Source organism: Copidosoma floridanum, unplaced genomic scaffold (assembly GCF_036245765.1).
Source record: "Copidosoma floridanum isolate Cflo_tuat_1 unplaced genomic scaffold, Cflo_Japanese_pri ptg000030l, whole genome shotgun sequence".
NCBI classification, from domain to species: domain Eukaryota; kingdom Metazoa; phylum Arthropoda; class Insecta; order Hymenoptera; family Encyrtidae; genus Copidosoma; species Copidosoma floridanum.
Window position 1 is genome coordinate 37,310,597 of NW_028321907.1, and position 23,261 is coordinate 37,333,857.

The 23,261-nt window shown below is 33.1% G+C and overlaps 1 protein-coding gene across 2 annotated transcripts in view; it reads right to left on the reverse strand.

Moving 5' to 3' along the window:
• FucT6 (alpha-(1,6)-fucosyltransferase 8) overlaps positions 1–12,040 on the reverse strand; it is a 288,678-nt gene extending 276,638 nt beyond the window's left edge. For both annotated transcript variants that reach the window (XM_089596404.1, XM_089596405.1), the window contains exon 1: positions 11,754–12,040. The gene's annotated coding sequence lies outside the window, so the exon portion shown is untranslated. The remainder of the gene's footprint in view (positions 1–11,753) is intronic.
• Between the last annotated feature and the right edge of the window lie 11,221 nt (positions 12,041–23,261).

The window sequence follows — 23,261 nt, forward strand, 5'->3', positions numbered from 1 at the left end:
AGCTGAAAAAACGCGAAAACTGACGATGACTCCTGTTGGCGGGAGAAAAAGTTTTTTGAAAGATCTAAGTAATACAAATAAATTGAGATACTTGTTATATAGCTCAATGATGTCAGACAAAGTGCCAAAAAGAATAGTAAAAATGTCAAAAATCAGTTTTTTAAGTCTACAGAGAAGAATATACAGCTCCTACAAAGAAATAACAAATGTGCGTAATGAAAAAACGAAGAGAATGAGTTCTGGATGCACAAAAACGGACCAGTGGATCGCTCACAAACTGCATAAAAACTTCTCTTTTTTTCAAAAATTGTTTATTTAATAAACCGCGTTTCAATAATGCCAGAGTGCTGAAATTTTAACTATTTGTTTTTAGTCCTAAAACAACAGTTACATTTTCAAATCGAAATGTTATAAAATTTTTGAAAAAGGTTATAATTTTCGTTCCTACATGTGAAAGAAAAATTAAACTGACGATATCTAGATTTTCAGATCGTTCGAAAAACCCATCTTGGTTGAAGCTATCAATAAATAACCGATATTTTTGGCATGAGTGGCGGCGGTGCATCGTTATCGTAGGCCTGTTGACGGAATTCTAAAATAGGATTGATGGTCCACGAAGACTTTTTTTGATGTTATACGTAACGGGGGTCTGTAATTACGGAAAAAAAACAACTAAAAATTTAAGTTGGTTGAACAACGTTAAAATTGTTTTTATAGGTTTATTTTGTACGTATCTCGTTGACGGTAGCTCTATGGCTAACGCTTATGCTTAAGGGCTATAGACTCACATGCATTGGAAGCATAGGCGTCATAAGCCAATCGCAAAGGGTCAAAAAAGGTGGGCATTTCCATCGCCACTATGCATTTGCTCCATGATTTTTCTCTATGTGTAGGCTAATGGGTTGTCGTCTTTTTGAGTACTTCTATTACGTTTACCTCACTTAATAACAATGAACTTTGGATGCAAATTTTATGAACGATAAAAAAATATATAATGATCGTATTTAATTTTATTCAATATTTTGAGGCAAACCAGATTAATATTTCATACCTTTCTTCTGATTTTCTCTTAAGTTAAGTCGTTGACCCTGCATTTTCAAGAATTTAATAGATTCTTCGAAAAAAAAATACACAAAAACTATGTTAAATTTTTGAGGTTAATCAAAGATTTTTGACGATATAGTCGATTCTGTGACTACTGTCCGTAAGAGTAAGTATTAAACTGGTGAATTTTCAGTAGCGATTTGCGAAAAAATTAGGTCGTTGACCCCAGTATTTTCTTATCGCAAATGAATTTGGCATATTTTATTTACATAATTCAAGAATTACAGAGGTTTTGATCAAGCCGATAAAAACTGACCAAAGCACCTTCTAATATGTTTAACAATAATGTTAGAAGCATTACCTGTATACAAGCACAACGATAGCACGAAACTATACAAAATTCAAAATAGTATTTAATTTGGTTACTATATAGATGTTCACGAGGGAAGGGGTTTTATGCTGCTCCCAATCCAGTTCAGTCGTGTGGAGGTAGAAGTGGTTTACGGCGCAAAATAAATGTAACGCAAATGTGCAATAAAAATTTATACATTATATTTACAGTGCTTAAATTATGAAAATGTGCTTAAGTGAAGGCAAGCGGAGAGAAGCTTTCTCTGCCGCCGCGGCGCGCTAACTAACTTACTATGCTCGCAGAGCAATATTTATAGAGACAAAAGTTAAAGTAGAAACTTCTTGTACATTGATAAATAAAGGTACAAGAGTAAAGGTAAAACGGTCTCTTGGGCATTGCAAATGTACGCGATGATAAAGGCGTATGATCGGAAAATTACTTCAACTTTAATATAAGGATAACAAACGTGACGCAATTTAAATTCAGAAAAGGTTTGTCGGCAAATATTCAGGTACAAAACTGAACAATAGATGTACTGAAAACATGGAAAAATATATTAAAATTGCAATATTTTCAAACAATATACATAAATTTGGACTCAAAAAGTACTGAATTCCATTTTATAAATGTGTAAACTGATCAATATTGATTTAAAAAGAGGTTTAAAAGCTCAGTTGCCAATGCTAGTATTATTGCGGGTCAGTATGTATTATTTTGCTCGTATTATTGCGGTGAATTTCAATGCTAAATCAACAGGATATTCGCAATAATACTATCATAGTAAAAAAGGTTATATGTGCACTAGTTATTGCAAAAGTGATACTTTGATATGCAAATGTAAGGTTTTGAACGCAATTAATTAGAAACTCTAAAACCTTATTTAATGATTTCGAGTGTTGACTCACCAAAACTAACACCAAAATTAGAATATACGCATTATTCGAGAGTTCCGCAATAACTGGGGCAACAACAATAACGCATTCACTTACCCTTATTATTTCTACAACAATGTGAAATAAGAAATCAGTTTTTGAAAAGAGTTCATTGTATGATTATTTTTCAATCAAATAAAATTTTCGTTTTCCAAGCATTTTGCCTACTCTCACCATGTTAAGTAGTGCAAGTTTAAAGCCTTATAATTTCATGTCGGCACCGCTGGGATCAAATTAAATGGTTAATTGTTATAGGTAAAGGAATATATGTATAAAATTTCTAGATATTTTGGCGTCTCTTCATTTCGTCAACTACTACCTAAACACATAAGAACCGAAATTATAACCTTTTTCAAAAATTTGAACCCCTTCTCAGTCAGATTAAAATAAAGTTATTTTTGTCACATGTCGCATAAAGTTTAGAGAATTTTGATCTGAAAATGTAACTGTAGTTTGAGGACCATAATAATCACAACATATTTAAATTCTCCTGGTCTAATTTTGTTTATCCATAACTCATTCTCTTCCATTTTTTACCGCAAATATTGGTTACATAGAACTTTTTTTGTAAGAGCTGTATTTTTTACTATGGACGCAAAAAACTGGTTTTTGACATTTTTTCCATTTTTTTGGCACATTAAAGAGGCTCCCTCGTATAGGGATACCAACCTAAATTGAGATAGACAAAAAACTGAAGTAGTAAATTGCGCCCGCTCCTGCCAAGCAATATGGCGGCTGGACTGACTTTCTCATAGCAGAAAAAATAAGCTGACTTATGCCTTTTTTGTAATTATTTCAATTTCTAGACCGTTTAGCCATATTTCTCACGTTATTTGAAAAGTGAAGTTAAAATCTACAATACGTGTCTACTCGTAATATCCGACACTTTTATTGAGGTTCCAAATCGTTATTTTTACTATGACCTACTCTACCATAACCTTTCTTGGAGAGTGATAGAATTAGCTTTTCCGTCCAAGAAATTCTGATTTAAAAAAATATATTACTTGCTAGGAAATAGTATTCGAAAAAGATTGCAATACTTTTTAATAGCTGTAAATATATAGTGTAGGCCCAAAAAAATAGTAAAAATGGCGAAAACAGGTTTTTCGCGTCTAAATGAGAAAAACGTAAGACTGTACAATAAAATTTCAGATAAAAAAAAGCACGATTCTAATATCCAAAAAACGCGATCCGCAGAATTAAAATCGGTTAAGTCGTTTTTTCGCAATTTACAAAAAACCGCCATTTTTTGTAATTTTTTCGAAATTAAATAACTCTTGTTCTTATGAATCTAAAGAGCTAAAATTTGAACAGAAGATAGGTATTGTAGCTTTCAACATGCACCCCAAATTTCATAAAGATGATGAGTAAACTTTTGCTGAACCACTAAGAAAAGTAAAAACAGGTCCTTTCGAAAAATGGCCATAAAAAAGTTTTGGCAATTTGACGTAAATTTTACAAAGAAACCTTGATTTTTCTAGACTTACTCTATATTATGCTGGAATGCCGTTTTATGAAACCTCCAGTAAGTATAGAAGCTTCAAAATGAGAAATGCTGTTTTTTAAACCGATTTCTTTAACACTTACTGGAGGTTTCATGAAACTGCATTCCAGCATAATGTAGAGTAAGTCTAGAGGAACCAAGGCCTTTTTATAAAATTTACGTAAAATGGCCCAAAACTTTTTCATGGCCATTTTTCGAAAGGACCTTTTTTTAATTTTCTTAGCGGTTCAGAAAAAGTTTACCAACTATCTTTATGAAATTTAATGTGCATGTTGGGAGCTATAATTTCTACCTTCTCTCCAAATTTCAGCTCATAATATTAGAACAAGGGTTATTGAAATTCGAAAAAATGGCAAAAAATGACGGTTTTTTGAAAATTGCAATAAAACGGCTCGAACCGATTTTAATTATGCGGATCTCTTTTTTTTGGTCTTAGAATCGCGCATATTTTTTTTCTCTAGACGCAAAAAATCTGTTTTTGCCATTTTTACCATTTTTTTTGGCCTTTACTAATATTTTCAGCAGAAGAAGTGCTGCAATCTTTTTCGAGTACTATTTTTTAGCAAACAACATTTTTTTTTTTTTATCAGAATTTCTTCGAAAATCAGGGGTCAAAAAGCTAATTCTATCACTCTGTTGTTAAAAGAGCGAACTTTGAGCGTTAATTTCTCCAGATTTTGTTCCACAAAGGGTATGAATAAGGACACTGTTAAATTCGGCATAATCGAAACTATTTAATGACATATGACTTATTTAGTGACACTAGGACAAGGGAGACTCCTTAACTGACATTACTGAGCTATTAAAATTATCTCACTCTATTTGTATTACTAAAACTTCCAAAAAAAAAGATTTTCTCTGGCAATAGGAGTTATAAGGACCATAAAAGCCTATTCAACCCATCTAAACTTCAAATAATGTAGTATAAGCTAATATATTCGTATAAAAATATATTCTAGCTATAAATTTACTTATTGACAAAAATATACATTGTAATAACAATAATACAAAATATATTTGTTTTTTTCAGTCAACAAAAACTTTTGGTGATTTATCGTAACTAATAATGCTTCTGGGCTTAATTCATAAAATAATTTTGTGTCTATACAAACCGTGTTTTATGAACAATATGTCAAGTCAATAAGCTGATTAAATAAATTTAAAAAAAACTTGCATAAAAATAAAATCAATTCTTATCAATTACGCGATCACTGTCGTATATACAGTCAAGAAACCTTCTTTCGACAATGTAAAAAATACTTTCAATTTATTACAGTACTTGAATTATTGATAAATTTAACTAGAATATCTAGTTTCCATATTAAAACACAAATAAGGTTGTGGTATTAGTAAGAACTTTTTGTATTCTGTCATCTTTATATTCACATTAAACATTATAAATTCTCAAAATAATCAAATATTTTCACTCTTAACAGTCCGTTGACATCATTTTCTAGAAAAAAATCTGCGATTAACAATCGAAAAAACAATTTTTTTATTGAAATTGTTCTAGGGGTCAATAATCTTATTACTCCGTAGGCACTAATTACTGTGCACTTGTCAGTAATACAAAATAATGAAAACGAACCTGGAAAATTCGTATATGTAGCCATTGTAACACGTTTGGACATTAATGACGTTCAATCCAGAATCACACTTTACGTCATAAAATACATATTAACTTAACTACACATGAATTTCAACGAATCTAACCTAAAAATTTCGTTGTCAATTTGATCTGGGCTTCAATATGAAAACTTTTTCGGAGATATTCGCGCAGTAGTTGGGGACGCAGTAACTGACGCTGATTTTATAATCGTGCGACCTAATAAGTTCTAGTAATTAAAACAAAGCTGCTCAAGTACTTGTAAATCAAAAGCAAGTAATCCTATGTTGCTGGTTATGTTTTTGTTTTCATAACTTGTTGTATTCGCTTCGTGCAGCAATTTGAAACACCGCCACCTGCAGAGAAAAAGGCGTCGATCGCAGCGTTGGCTGCGATGGTCAAAAGTTTGCTGCCAACCGCAACCTTCAGTCCCTTCAGAGCGCTTCTTTATCAGCGACACCGACGGCTAAGCTGTGAACAAGCGCTGTGAACTGTATATAGATATATACAAATGTGTAAATCAGCGATAGTTCACAGCTTGGCCGGTGGTGGTGCTGATAAAGAAGCGCTCTGAAGGTTGCGGTTGGCAGCAAACTTTTGACCATCGCGGCCAACGCTGCATCGATGCTAACTAACAAGAATAGACAGCATCTAATAGACAATGATAGGTTACAAGTGCTTATTTCAAAAATAGTAAATATTTAACAACTAAAATAAGTTTTTTCAGTCTTAAGTAGCATACTGATAGTAAATAATACTTTTTTTTAATTTCGTGAAAAAAAAGTTATTTTCTAGTATGAAATGGATATAATGTATGTGCTAAATTAAAAGTACTTTACGAAATAAATTGATACTCAAGAAAAATCGTAATACTTACTAACAAAATACAACTATGAAAGGCGAAAAAATTTTTTTTTTATGAAGATACTATTAAATAAGCATTTTTCGGCTTGAAAGTATACCTTACACGCAAAAAAATTACGTCAGTTATTAAATATACATAACTGTTAAAACAAGCGCTTGTAGCAGATCATTGTCTACAAGATTCTGTGTATTCTTGTTAGTTAGCATCAACAAGTTTTCTCTTGCAGGTGCACTGAGAAAGATTTGGCGCCGTCAGAGTACCATCGGTAGTACAGTGCTAGTTCGGAAGTTTAATGCGTCAGCGATACCAGTTGAGACAAGAGCTGCACAAGACCTGTATATGCGATGCACCTAATCTATGGTACAAACGTCGAACCACACTATGGGTAACGCTACTATACTTGGGCTCGTACGTACGCTGTTCCGACTGGGATACCTGCTATCCCAGTAGTCAGAGACATTAGACTAATCGTGATTTGGTATAGCTGCTGTAGGGGGAGGGACAACTGCAGCACCAAATCTTTCTCAGTGTGGTGTTGTTTCAAATTGCTGCATAAAGCAAATATGTGCGAACCACTGACTTAAACTGATGTAACCGCAAGCGTACCCAACCCAGACTTTCCGAATCGTTTGTCTTGGCCGTTCGCTATACCATTATGTCCTGAGCAGACTACATGCGATGCACCCAGTTTTAAAACTATCGAGCTAACCGTGCCACAACCTGCGATTACAAATGACCCAGTGGCAAAGAGCCTTGATGTTTTGACAGCTGAGGCGATTGAACCGAGACGCTCGACTTGGGTACGAAAAGACCCGCAGACTTGTGATTATTTATTTCATCCTTTTTTATATTTAGTACGAGCGTTTTTAAATCTAAGTGAGAAGAATTGTTGTATATGTGCGAACCACTGACTTGATATATTGGGAGCACCACCTAGTCGGTGTACCACATTACATGTGTGCTATTATGTACTACCGTTCGGCGTCACGCCAGACCTAGTCCGAGCGTTAGCTAAGCCAAAACTCTCTTGCGTATTAATAATGAATAAAGACTATTTATATCCTGTGTATATACTTCTTTAATAAATTGTCAAAAACATTACATACCCTATATATGGATAAATAAATGAGAGCACCGACAATGTGTTTTAAAACCACGAAATTTTAACGGAGTTCTTGGATTTTATGGCACAATAAAAAAATGTGATTCGCATCCGCCACTAAAAACATCTGTAGTTTAAATTAAACGTATTCGTTTTCTAGTTACTCATCTTAAGCTAATTCGTTTTACTCAAACGAAGTAACATAATCTGCACGTTTTTACGCCCACAAAAAGTTTGACGCACATTCTTACATTAATTTTTAACACTTTATAGTAGTTTAAGAAAAAAAAAACGAGCACTCAGATCATGCATGATTAGTTTCATTTCTAATGAGGGTTATTCTACCGTCAGGTAGCGATAGTGTGTCCGTGTAAGATTTCCCCAGAAGTATATATAATTATAAATTGTGATTAAGAAAATATATCCATCATCGGATTGGACATATCAAATAATTCAAAATAAAAATCTGTGAAAGAACTAGAAAATTATAAGACTTGAAAATTGAATACAAGTAAGGTACTAAGTTCAGGAAACATAGTAAAATTTGTAAATTGATGTACATTCTTGACCATGATGAAGTAAACAAATATTAACGTTGCACAAGTAAGAGCAATAATGTGCAAGTGCATTTCAGTGCAAGTATGAAGCTATATAACAAAATGGCATAAGCTCATAGCTAGTGAAAAATAAGATTTCAAGTAATGACTCGACCTTTGACCTATTATATCAAAGTTGTTGGAAAAATTATCAAAAAGGGAAATTTGAAATCAAGTCGCACGGGACCACGACGACGTAAATTTGAGGAAGCAGACAAAGCCTGGGCGACCGCACTACTATTTATTTCAGATTTGCATACTCGAATTTTCAAATATCGCAAAAAGAGCCTGATGTATTTTGGTTTAATTTAGTTTCTTCAATCTTGCTTAACAGCTTTACCGAAAAATACCGAATTTTTCCTGTGAATAATTATGATAGGCGTGTTTTTAAAATTAAGCAGAGCTACCAACAGTGTGACATCGGCTACAGGGGCTCTATCACGACCTTCGATATCTCGCAAAAGTCAGTATTTTTTTCGATAATTCATATATATATGCGCATGCGCACAACCCATAATTTTATCTAAATTATCGAAAAAATACTGACTTTTGCGAGATATCAAAAGTCGTGATAGAGCCCCAGGTACTTCCTCATTTCACAATCGATAGCACGCAGCGTTGGGAGTTCACAGTGGCTAAGATAATAGAGCGATTGCTTCTCATTTGGGAGGCTCAGGTTCGAGACTGGTATAATGACTTTTACCGAAGCAAGCACATTTGCAGATAATAGTAAAAAATTACGATGCCTCAGAAAAGAGAGGGGGGGTGGGTGTATAACTCTTTTATCGTAAAATTGTTTCCGTACATAATCAATACGAGAATAATGAAATACGATATGAAATTGAATGTGGCGAATCGAAGTCGTATATGTATGTACATGTACCCACAGTCAGTTACATATTAGTTTCAGCACATGAATCGAGATTTGTAATGAATAAATTAACTATAAGCAGTATATTGTATAATTTTTTTAGTACCAGTGGTAAGTTATTACTCATACAGTTTTTACGGTCTTCGTAGACAAATTCACTGTAGAAAGAGTTTTATGATAAATGTAAATTATCGATAATAAATAGTGGATAATTCAAAGAAAATTAAAATTTTTTATCTGAACAATTAGATCCTTTTAAGTATAAAGTCAATAACCAAATTATTTTTAAAAAATAGCTATTTTATTAGAAAAAGAAGTATCGCCATTTAACTTCACCGTAACTCATAATTAATCAAGCCCAAACTTAGCTACATAATTTGAAGTTCTAGGAGAAAAATTAGATGAGAGACGATTAAAATCTAACCTTATTTTCTGTTTTTTTTTTTTTTTTTAACCGTGTGTCATGAGTTAAAGACGCAATGAAGAAATTCACTAATTGACGTATTGTTCAATAAAACAGCTAATAACAATAAATCGTGTAACACAGCTGTAATCGTATCAACATAATTTATTCGATAAGACAGAAAACTCTAATTATTTCCCGGAGTGCCCTGAATAACAAGCTGTAAGCGTAAGCTCATTTAACTCAGCGATTTGGGTAGTTAATAATCATATATTATTAATCAATGTTTCAAGTAATAGTAAAATGAGAATTTATTTACTAGAAAGACATTTTTAAAGTAACTTGTACATCGCTTTAACGGCTTTCGTACGCATCCCCGTAGTAAATAATTATTTATTGTGAGGATTACTTAGTTATTGAATAACTGTAATTCAGAATATTTGGATTCTATCAATACTTACATCAAAAAGATAATGATAAATGCTAGTTAAATATATAATACATTTGAGATTTTGGATGTGTTTAACTACTAAGTATTTTATCTAAAAATTTTGTTGGAAAATGTAATTTAATTTATGTAATTAGCTTCGAGAAAATTGATAAGAACTATACGATAAAGTTGTTTAATGAAAGAAAAAAAATTTGTATACACATAAGGTTTGTTCAAGACTCTTTTGGTTCAGTTCAGTTCTCTTAACAAAATACACCTATTCGCTATGCGCCTTATAGGAAAATTTTTTAATTAATCTAAAAAAAGGTTATGTTGAAAGTGAATTGACCAAATTAATCAGTGATTTGAGTGTGTATTATATTAGTGTACAGTTATAAATTTTGTTTGGTGTTGTCATGTGTACTACAAGATTGTAAAAAACAAAAACATGGATTACGACTATGATATGTGAGTGCATACACATGTTTACACTAATGCAAAGCTTAAAGGCACACAAGTAATCCACGGAAACGTAATATAAATGTGTAAAAGTTAACCTAACCTGTCATTAGTTTTTTGAACACTGTGTTGTCAGAAATAGATGAATGTAAGCATTACTTGTGTTTTTCAAGCTCCACTCAAGTGCAAGCATGTATATGCACTCATGTTTGCTGTGTTATTACAGTCGCAATCCATATTTTTATTTATTACTATCTTATAGTACACATGACAACACTCAACAAAACTTATTACTGTACACTAACATAATACACGCTTAAATCACTGATTCATCTGGTTAATTCACTCTTAATAACTTTTTTTTAATTTATTAAAATAATTTCCTATAAGGCTGCATGCATTCTGGCGATCTTAGCGAGGGACAGTTTCTCTCACTCGACAGCGCCACCTTAGGAGCATAGCGAATATATACAGAACCAGTTCTGTTCGGTTCCCTATATATAGGTATATTTTGTTTAGACAACCGAACCAAACCAAAAGTAGCTTGAACAAATCTATAGATACAAATCCTAAAACCATATTTTAAAAAAAAATATATATTTTGTCCGGTATAAATTTATAAACTCTTTGTACAAATCAAACTCTGCACACATTTACATATATTCAAAAAAAACCTTCATGTGAGCAACTTCAAGTAGAAATTTAGTAGGACTATTGTAGATCACAATAGCCATGTTGTACTGACATCGTTTCTATTCAGTACGTTCTAATATAGAAGATATCTGAAGTAATGAATTTTTTTGAAATAAACATTCTAATAAGTAATGGTATTTTTCTAAAAAGTTATGATACACCCATAAAAATAATTCTTAACAAAATAATAAGGTTAGGTAAGTTTGATGTGTTGAGTTAATGTTTTTCAAGGTATTAAAGGAGCCTTCCTACACTGGCAATGAAATACTCTTCCTCATGAATATATAGCTTTGAAAAGTTTTGAAATCGAAGTATTTAAAGAGTCAAGATTTTTTTTTTACCTAACATACATTTTGTATGACATTTGTAGTGTATAGTAGTCTAGTACTGGTACTTTAAGAAAATGTAACTAATAATGTTGACTGATAATTCATGCAAACCTCGCATCTAATACATTGATGCCTTGCTGACTCGACTTTGCTTGATTTTGTTAAAGTAAGAATATAAGACAGTATTATAAGTGTCATATAAAATGCATGTTAAGCCAAAAAAAAACTTGACCGTTTTTATACTTTGATTTCAAACCTTTGAACGGCAACAGATGCATAATAAAAAATACTATTCATTGTCAGTGTATGAAGACTTGAAAAATTCCTTACAAAATATTAACTCATAATATCAAACTTACCTAACCTTTTTGTTTTGTCAAAAAGTATTTTTATGGGGATTCAATTCAATATTTGACTTTAACAAGCTGAAACAACTTAATTTTATAAACACTGGTTTTGCATTGTGATAATTCAGTTATTCGATGGAATTTCATATCTAACTGTTATTTCCCACTAATAACTTTACCTTCTATGCAGTAATAGAAAAAGTAATTGCGCATTACGTACACTATCATAAAACGCTGACTGCTTTATCCAATTTAAATATGTCTTCGAAAAAGACGTTTACAACACATAATGTACGAACTGATTATCCGTTCAGAAATAGAAATTATTCGCTTATTTAAAAATCAACATACATTTTAGTTACGATAGAAATTTCTCAATTCCAGTACTGGCATACTAATCTACTAAGGCTCACATAATGCCACATGATGTCAATAAAAATTGGTGTAAGGTGTGTGATTTGTAATATTTTTTTTTTAATTATAAATCCTTCATTCATAAAGATCCAATTCGATAGACTCTATCATAGACAGTTTGTGTCATAGGCAGGGATGGGTATGGATAGACACGAAATTTTTATTTGTTACACGACACGTGTCATAAATGTCATTTATGTCATTTATATCATTCATGTCATTTTGTTTTAATCAGAGTCATTAATTTTTAAATTTTAAAGTCAATCACACAACAAAGAATTCTTTTTATGCTACAAGCCTATAACGCTATCCCGTAACGATACAAAACGTAATGTATCTTTGCTAAGTGTTGGATTATCGACTCGGATAGTGACTTCTACAAATGTTAATAGTATAGATATATGTTACAAATGTAGGGACGCAACCAAATTTTCATTGATAGTGTCGTTATTTTAATTATAATACGATTTAATAAAGAGCCCGTAACGCTTCTATTTTTCTAAAAAATTTTAGTCAAATATTAGTGAGTCATCGGGACTTCCGTTTGGTACGCGTAGGAGAGAGGACGAGTCCGTGCTAGATCGGCGAAGAAAGTGAATAATAAAGAATAAATAATTACTATTATAATTCTAAAAAGGCACTCGAATATCATGTAAAAGCAACTGTAATTAACTATATTAAAACGTAAGGGAATGTTGTCATGTGTAATATTTTATAACAGCTTACAGTTTTTGGCAGTTTATTACACTATTTTATATTTTGTTACAATTACTAACTTTTAGACACATTTTCTAACATTTTTAAATAATAACTACTTTTAACGAAAAAAAGTTGAGTAATTATTATGAAAAATTAATGGTGTAATAGTATGTGGTAAATTATTATATCAAAACGTAACTGAAATGTGAGAAAACATAACACAACATAATTAAATTTAAAAAACGTCCAAATTCCATGAGAATAATTATTTCTTACATCTATAGAGATCGAAGAGGTCGTCTATAAGAGAGAAAAAGGTGTTTCGTCCCGAGAGCACGCCAGGACTCATCAGTAAGGCTGATGACGTGCTCCCTGCCTTAGACACAGAAGAAGTGTTGGCTTACACTATCTCGATCGCGCTTATATAGTAATCGTGAGGGAATTTCGCCGCTTGACGGGAGCGAACTATTAGGGGCTTGGCCACCTGGCGAGTAGAGCCTGAAGCGCGAGAGATGTGAGACGCCACATCACTCCCCGCCTAGTCACGACGATGGTGTAACCGGGAGGAAGTGACGATATGAAAGTCGAGGGTGTGAAGGCATGAGAGGGAGAAAGATGTTGAGAAGAAGTCTCGTTGGGATCTCCGGGTCTTCCACGCTCCGTTGCGAGGGATGCGGGGCGTGTTGCCGGTGCGTGAACGAGTTGTGCGATGAGCGCAATCGTGTGGTGCGGGGTGCGGGGCGCGTAGCCGCCGTGCGTGAACGAGTTCGTGCGATGAGCGAATCGTGTGGGTATCGTTGAGAGGTTCGAGCGAATTGCGTGGGATTAGCTGCGTTGCGTGTACCCGGCGTGGAGGATGCGGAGATGCGTGAGAGTATAGGTTCGAAGGGTAGGATCGCCAATTTAGAGATCGAAGAGGTCGTCTATAAGAGAGAAAAAGGTGTTTCGTCCCGAGAGCACGCCAGGACTCATCAGTAAGGCTGATGACGTGCTCCCTGCCTTAGACACAGAAGAAGTGTTGGCTTACACTATCTCGATCGCGCTTATATAGTAATTGTGAGGGAATTTCGCCGCTTGACGGGAGCGAACTATTAGGGGCTTGGCCACCTGGCGAGTAGAGCCTGAAGCGCGAGAGATGTGAGACGCCACACATCTTCTTACGTTTTCTTACGGGTCACGACGTATTATTACACATGTTTACTTTTTCTTCCATTTGATTACGATTGCAAATTCCCGCTAGGATCTAATAAATTTATTGTAATTATCACAACAAAGTTGTAAATAACCATTAATTTACTCTTTAACACATTATTCTGGGGATCGAATACCAGCAGGAAAGATAATATTTTTCACTTATTTCTACAGTACTCAGATAAATTACATGAATTCTTACAACATAAGTTTATACATAAAATAACGTTTTTTTAAAAACTATTCGATCCAAACAAAAATTAGGAAAACTTTTTCTCCACTAGAACAAGAGACTGTAAAAAAGCATTATCTTAAAGACAAAATAACATCATCAATTGTTACCTTACGTAGTTTTGTTTAATTTGTTATATTTTTTTATAATTTTAATAATAATCACAGTAATTTTTCATCGTTTTCTTGAAGAAAGAAATTGTGAAATATGGTAAAGAAGTATCATATATGGTTTTCTTTGCATTCTTATTAATGCATGTTGAATTCGAATAGCAAAACAAAAAAGTTTTGAAAATATTCATGCAAAGTTTATTTAGTGCTTTACTTTTAATAACATAAAACTTATTTTTACACTGAAAAAACCGTCAATAAGTAATGCTTCTCAATCATTTGTATTATTTAAAAATTGTGTAAGTTACCTTACTTTAGTACTCAATCAAAATCTATTTGCTATTATTTTAACTATAAATTACAGCTGTATTTACAGCTATTGGGATTATGCCTTTACCACGTGACCTCAGTATATATATGACTAATATAGAGGAGAAATAACACAGGTCTTATGGGGGGAATCTTGTTTTTATTTTTTTTCGCACTTAAAAAGATATTGAGCTTAAAAAAGTTGTTAATTCCATGTTACTGATATAATGAGAGTTACGTAGTTATTTTTTTCCTTTGGTGAATTCGTTCATGAAGGTTGAAACAAAGTTTTAAACGTATACGGAGTGCCGTTTAACCCTACTTTGAGCTGTTTGTTTCAGCTGTTGCTGCTGCTGCGCTACTGCTGCTGATGCTCAGAGGTAAACAAACAGCTCAAAGTAGGATTAAACGGCACTCCGTATACGTTTAAAACGCTGTTTCAATCGCTTTCCAAAGGCTACTGCCCTATCCTACGACGGTTTGTCTCGTCTCTCCTCCGCCATCCTTCCCCTTCCCCGCTGCTCTTTCCTACGCTTTAAACTAGACGACCTGCGCGCGCCGATTACCGACGTCCGGTTTACATGAAGCTTCAATATATTTGTACATTTCAGCGATATAACTTATAAGTATGAACGAGGCCGTGCGAGCAATATTTCGCAACGGTTAGCGACCGACTGTGACCGATTTAGTCTTGACATCCTCTACTCGTCAATCCGTATATTCCGGGGTCCGTACCATATAACTTTTCTTCGCTTTGAGGGCCTATGTTAAAACATAGGCCCGCGAAGCGGAAAGAGTTACATGGTACGGCTCCAGGGCAGAGTACCTTTCGTTTTTAAAAAACACTATCCAATAAAGAGATTTTAACCCTTAACCTCGTGCATATGAGTCCAGTACCTTACCCACTCTGCTACGAGTGCGCATCTCCCACTCCTCACATTAGGACAGCGGCTCTGTCCGCAACAGTGATCATAAAACAGTGGGTCAGTGTACACAATTTGAAATGTAACTTTTCTTTCTTAGTTCGCAACAAATTGTATTGAATTTAGGCTTGATTGATTCTTCAAAGTACCAGCTTGGGGGTTCTTCTCATCATTTTGGGTTTAAATAGTTATGTTAGTAGTTATCAACAATAATCTCTTATTATTAAAAATAAACTCTAATAAATATCTAAAATGTTAAATAATAACACAAGCGCCTATCACCTAATGACCCGGGGCGCTTACTGGCCTCCTCGATAATTATTAAAAATTTAATAAATAAATCTTAAAAACAAGAATTTTTTTGTTTTGAAACCGCCATATGGAATTTTTTTTATTACATAAAGTAATGAAACAAATACTGCATAAATATATTTCTTACAAAATTATTGTGGTAGTTTTTACAACCTGAGGTTTTAAGTAAAAAATGACAAAAAAAAATAATACGTGTCACAGTTTGTTAATAGTTATAATAGTAATAGTTCCGGTCTAAGACTATTGAGATCATTCCTTCACTTGGAATTGAATGTTAACTTCCACCTTCTCTTACGGCTTGCCAGAATTATCACTCCACTAACCATTCTTACCGTCATACAATCTTTTTCTTGGTTTTGTTGGCAAGTAGGCCAGTAAGCGCCCCGGGTCATCGGGTGATGGTCCCTTGTGTTATTATTCAACATTTTAATCATTTATTTGAGTGGCCAGTAATCACACCCCTAGTCACTAGGTGATAGGCCCTTGTATTATTATTTAACATTTAAATTATTTATTAGAGTCACCAGTAAGCACCCCGGGTCATTGAATGATAGTCGCTTGAGTTATTAATTTACAAGATTTGGGAGCCCTCTTATTGAATGACCGAACATGCCTTAGTATATGGGAATCTCTGGAGAAATTAGTCTTTCCCTAGACTCTTGTAGCTCTGCTCTGATTGGCAGTGGTGTGAGTGTGCGAAGATCCTCTTCGCTAACACTGATAGACCAAGAGCTGAGGCTAAAAGGTGGTAAAAATTTTAACCAGCCGCCACTTACGCCAGAATTAAGAACCCTTATAATTTGAAGGGATCTAAAACATTTCAGTCATATTTTATTCTGGTAAAGAGTTATGAAGTAATTATAATAGTGCCATATGTTTTTTTTTATGAACCAGCCGCAACTTACACGAATAGATACAAAATATGAAGTTGTTGTCGGAAAATGCCACTTGCGGCAAGATTAAAATGCATTTTGTATCCAAAAATTGACTTTAAAAAAATGGACTCCCTACCCGAACTGATCTACAATACGTATCTAAGATAATAGATGCGTTATTATAGATAAAATTTTAGATAAGAATTGAATATCTTTTTGGAGGTCGAATTTTAGGTACAAGATGCATTCTTATCTCGCCAAAAATGGCACTTCCCTATTCAATTTTTGAATTTCTATGACTTGCAGTAAGTTGCGGCTGGTTAATAAGAAAGACTATAAAGTACTACTATAAAAACCGCATAACTTACCACCATAATGAAATATGACCGAAATATTTTGGATCTCATTGAATTAAAAGGTACCTCAATTATGGTGCCAGTGGGGGCTGGTTGAAAGTTTAACCACCCTCGGCCATCAACTCTTGGTCTATAAGGATCGTGTACGAGCTATGAACGGAAACCGTATGTATCATGGGCAGTGTGGTGCCCGTACACAGCCCATGAAGCAACATATAGTTATAGCGTGGAGCGCGCGGTGGATCGGTCGGCTGGGTCGTAGGTCGTAGGTCGTAGGTCGGCAAGCGGGTGACCAGTGACCACGGTTCGATACCCAGCCAGTGCGACTTTTTCGGGCAAGTAACTCCGTGAATTTTCACATGTGCTTTTTCAGAGAGGGTTTAGGTGACCTTCTCGGAGCATAATTGCCCAATTTGCCTCTACCTCCCTTCCAGTAATGGGCGGCCTCTCAACCTACTATCCCCCTTCCCTTCTTTCACCAAAGTACTAAAAGGCCCTGTATAGAAGCTGGAGGTAAAGCACTATTAGGGCCCTACGATTTGACAGATGGCACACTGTAGCTAAAAGGAAGTCTTTTACAAGTCTAAATATAAACATAAAAGTACAAAAATGTAAGCCCTGGGTAATCTCTAAATAAAAACGTTTACACACACAGCGTGTTTATTATAGTTATTATTTTTTTTATTTTTATTACAAAATTAATAATCAAATGCAGTTCTCAATATTTATCTGTATACTGCTCGCTGTAACTTTCATTTTTTTTTTATTATTATATTATCAGGGCCCTACGAATTAACAGGTGGCGTACTGTAGCTAAGAGAAAATCATCCACACCAAGTATACTTGTAACTACAAGTAATACATACATACATATATATCAGTCAGAGACGAGAAACATAACCTGCATGTTTAGTCATTTCACCCATACAGGCCAAGTATGGCCTGAGTCGTGTGAATATTTCCGGATCCACGGAAACCATATACAGCCTGTTACATGATCCTGGTGGTTCTGGCACCCCCCAGCTCCCCTCTAAGGTGATGGTGGGAGGGAGAGGCTCTAGCTATAGTTGGGCTATGGGTAAAGGAGAGGCCGTGGTAGGGGGAGAGTCTGATCGGGCGGTGTGAGGAGAGGCACAGGTGGTATAGGAAGGGTCGTGGGGGAGCTTGAGCGCTGGGTGGTGAATACTACTTGGGTGGTAACGTCAGGAGATGGGGGGCTTCCTGATGCTGTGATCAGCGCTCGGAGACAGAATATTTTTTCCGAGGATGCAAGGTTTAAGTTGGTAGCACCCAAGTCCCAACCGTTCCCGTCCTAAAGCGCCATAATTTAAATTACAGTTTTGGAACAAAAAAAAAAAACAATTAAGTGATAGTAAAGCCGTTGCAAGTTATATTAAAATATGATGTGTACACACCTAATGTGTCGTTAAAAACACATAATTAAATTCGAATTTTTATGAATAATAAAAAATAGTTTTGTCATTTTTAAACTTGCTATTTCAGTACAAAAATGAGTAAACGTCTATGATAAAAATAATATCATTAATAATAATAATATAAATAACAATAATAGAAACATTAATAATGCCAATAATAATAAAAACATTAAGAATACCTATAATAATAATAATAGTAATAATAACAACAATGATGAAAATTAAATAACAATGATAATAATAATAACAATAATAACAAAAAATAACAAGAATAACAACAACAGTAATAATACTGATAATATCAATGAAAATAAAAATAATAGTAATAATAATAAATATATTAAATAACTATAATAGTAATTATGATAGTAGAAATGATAGAAATGATTATAATGTAATAAAAATAAAAATAATACTGGTTACTAAAAAACTAATTGTAACAAGGAATCCAATGCCATTTTTAACTTCTTGTTTTGTGGTCTTGAATTTTCAAATTATAAGAATAATATTTCAAAAAACTAAATCAAAGAATTAGTAAACGAAAAAATTGTGTATTATAATAGCCCTACTATTGTAACCATACAGTAAGTGCGTGTAATTTAAATAACTGTAATTCATAATACAGAAAAAGTAGTAACAGTAGTAGTATTGGTGGATTTTTTCTTCTATAGTTATAAAAGACGTACAAATAGCTGTACTACTCATCATGCGTTCAAATTATAGGTGTCAGTATTTTCTGCAGCTTACCGCCGTTAAACCCTTTCTGCTCATTCAGCAGCAAATATAATTTGAGTACAAGTTGCAGTTATAGCAGTGGTAGTAGTAGTAGTTAGTAGCAGTAAACCTGGGCACAGTTGTTTTGAAATACACAGAAGATTAAAAGAAACTTTTATAAAAAAAAATTGTTTATTTATTCAAATATAATTATAATAAAAATAAAAAAATAAAAACAATTATCTCACATCATAGTTATATGTAACTTCGATGTTACGTAAGTATTTCAAATTATTGTGACAAATATTTATCCTATTTTTATTAAAATATCTTAACTATACAACACAAAAGTTTTTATATCATAATACAATATAACCAGTAAAGTAATTTCAATAAAAAAAAAAATAGAAGTATATTTAGTTGATATATTTTAAATAATGGCTATATACTGGTAGGTAACTGTTATTTAAAAATATAAGATTCATTAATTAGTGTACGTAGAAATAATAATTTTTTTTTTTATAGTACTAAACGACGCACAAATAGCTGTACTATTCATCATGGAGGTACATTTGAGTCGTCAGTTTTTTCTGCGGCTCACCACGCTAACTTATTTTCTGCTGATACAGTAGCAAATACAGTTGAAGTACCAGTTACAGTAATAGCAGCAGTAGAAGTACTTAGTAGCAGTAGACCTAGTAAGATACAGTTTTATTTGTAATTTAAGAAATTAAAATACTATTTTAAATAAAAAATTGTCGTTTATTTAATTAAATACAAAATGATTTAAATAAACAAATGATTGTGTAACATCGTAGTTATAAGTATTTAAAATAATTTCAACAAATGTTTGTAGTATTTCTATTAAAAAATATTAACCATAAGAAACAAAAGTTTTTTTATCCTAATACGATATTTTATATAAAGTATGTTAGACACAAAAACGTAACAGAAGTGGTAGATTTTACTTTTTTTATAGTACTTACTGTTGTACGAAAATCTGTACTACTTATGTGGTAATATTTTAGGTGTCAGTTGCAAGTCACCAGCGTTAAGCACTTTCCGCTGATTTAGCAGAAAATATAGTTTAAGTACTATATAGTTCGGTTGCAGAGTAAGTAGTAAAAGTAGTAGTACAAGTATTAGGCAGTAAAATTAGTGGTAGAAGAAAATTTATAATAAAAATAGTTGACGTACAGTAGAAATAAACACTGTGCAAATAGCTGTGATACTTATGCTGCGGTTATAATTGATATGTCGGGTATTTCTGCATCTTACTGGCATGACAAACTTTATGCTTGTACAGAAGCAAATAAAGTTTTAGAGTTGCAATTACAGAAATAGTTGTAAAAGTAGGAGTAGTAGTAGTAACAGTAGTAGTAGAACGATTTGTCGCAGTAGTAGTAGTAGAAGTAGCAAAAGATGTGGGCAAAGATTTATTTATAATTTGAATAATAAAGACAAAGTTGCATAACAAAGAACATTATAACTAAAGTAACTAAATACAATTGTATTTAAAATAAGCTAACTATTATACAGTAGTAGCAAGTATCTCAAATTATTCTAACGAAAATTTAAAATATTTTCGTTTCAACATTTGAAAAATACAAAACAAAAGTTTTTAAATCTAATCACTTCATGTCAAATACAATATTTGAAACAAAGTATTATGAATACTACAAATTGTAACTACACTTATATTTGATCAATATATATCAAACAATTTTTACAGGTAAGTAACTGTGATTCAAATTAATAAGATTCATTATTCAGCGTACGTAGTAGTAGCAGTAGATTATTTTTTTTTGGTATAGTATTAAACAACATTAAAATAGTTGTACTACTCGTCATGCGTTTATATTGTAGGTGTCAGTATTTTCTGCAGCTTACCTTTCTTAAGGTGGTTCTTCACCTAACCCATTTACTTAAACTTACAGGGAAATTTGGAGGGATTGTTATTAAAGTTATAAGGCATCTTTCTTTAAAATTTCAAGTCCCTTTATCAGGCAAATTTTTGAAAACAAGTCAGTCAAAAAATGCACTTTTAACATGTGTTCTTATGTAGGTTACTTTTCCATACTACGATATCATGTAATATCTCGTAAAGTAGACTTAAGATCGTAATAGAAAAAGTTTTTAGTGAAAGAAGAACTTTTCAGCTTTCTAATAATATAACAAAAGTTTGGGCTAATCAGGGAAATAGTATACGATATTTAATCGTAAACGAAATGTCTGCCGTGTAAACTGCGGCAACGTCTGCTTGAGTAGGAGCGTACATGCCATTTTCAGAACCTTGCGTCAAAAAAAAATTTTTTTACAACTCTTACTCTGACTTTATTAGCTTGTTTATTTGTATGTAAATGCAATGATATTATAGTCAAGTGCCAGTACAACATATTTTATGTTGCAAATAATACGCTAATCGAAAATTAGAAAATCACAGGGTCTCGTGTCGCTTTGATACGGCACCATCGTGAAGAACCACCTTAAACACTTTCTGCTTATTCAGCAGCAACAAGTGTAGTTTAAGTACTAGTTACAGATACGGCAGTAGTGGAAGTAGTTAGTAGTAGTAGATGTCACAGTACAAATATTAGTTATTACAGAAATGGTTTAAGTATAATAGAATTAATCGCTGCACATAGCTGTGATTTTCATGCTGCGGTTATATTTTAGGTGCCAGTTTTTTCTGCAGCTTACTGGCGTTTAACATTTTTTGCTTATTCAGCAGCAAATTTTAGTTTAAGTAATAGTTGCATTTACAGCAGTAGTAGAGGTAGTAAGTAGCAATAGAAGTATAATTTATAACATAAATAATGGACATACAGTAGAAATAAACACTGCGCGAATAGCTGTGACATGCTGCGGTTAAAATTTATATGTCGGGTATTTCTGCAGCTTACCGGCTAAACACACTTAATGCTCGTACAGAAGCCAATGTAATTCTTGTACTAGTTGTTGCAATTACAGAAATAGTAGTTAAAGCAGAACTAGTAGTAATAAGGAAAGATCAGTAGTTGTAGTAGCAGTAGTAGTTGTAAGTTTTTTGTTAGCTGAGATGAAACGTACAGCATTTAGAGAATATACACGGTAAATTATGTAGGAGTTTTTTTGTATAATACATAATTATGTCTTTACACTTTTTTATTGCCTATTAATATTTAATTCCACGATATTTGGCTTGGTAATTAACATCACAATTACTTATTATATTGATATAATTAAAGTGTTAATTATCTAGAAAGAGGTCATAGTCTACGTATAAAAAAATCAAATACCCTCATTATTTATGTTATCGCCGTAATATGAGGATAATTTCGATTAATTTTTATGACAAAAGTAAATTGTATTAGTTTTACGATTTTTTTTTTTCTAAATTACATGGACCATAGTCCGTATGTGTCTATATACATACGTATGTAAGTATACGCATACATATGTTATACGTTGTCTGATTACAACTTTAATTAAATATTAATTTTAATTTGTAAAATCAAAGAGGATATTTAATTAAGAATATCGGGTTTGAGACCTGCGATAAGTGATTCAACCGAAAACGGGCCATACGGATGAATCTTTCTTAGTCTTGACAAAAAGACATCTTGCTTTGCACGTTCTTTCAATTAATCACATTGCCAAAATATCTGGTAAATAGTTAATGGACTTTGTTAACATTCGTATTGAACGTTTGCAATAATGTTGTGTCTAAATAAACTCACTTTTAGAAATGTGTGATTAGACTTTATTCTGTTTATACTGACCAATGCTTTTCTTGAGGTGCTGGGATTGAGACCAGCGAACCAGAGTTTGTTGTTTCTTTGAAAGAACGTTTGAAAATATTTAATTTAGATCCCTTGCTCTGTACTTCATATTCTTGTAGAAGTTAAGACTCGTGTCTCTTTTTAATTTCCGATTTCAATGAGATGACAGTGTCGGAGTAAGGAATAGATGTATTAAGACGGCATTCCTTTCTGAGCTGTCTCCCTGGCCTTTTTATCAGCCTCCTTTTTGCTTTGAATTCTGACATGGAATGGCACCCAAATAAGTTAAACATTTTTGCCTTCTAGGGAACATTTTATGTATAAATTTTTGGTATCTAGTATGAGAGTTGATAAACTACATTGGAGGACTGAAAGAACGCTCAATGAGTCAGAGAA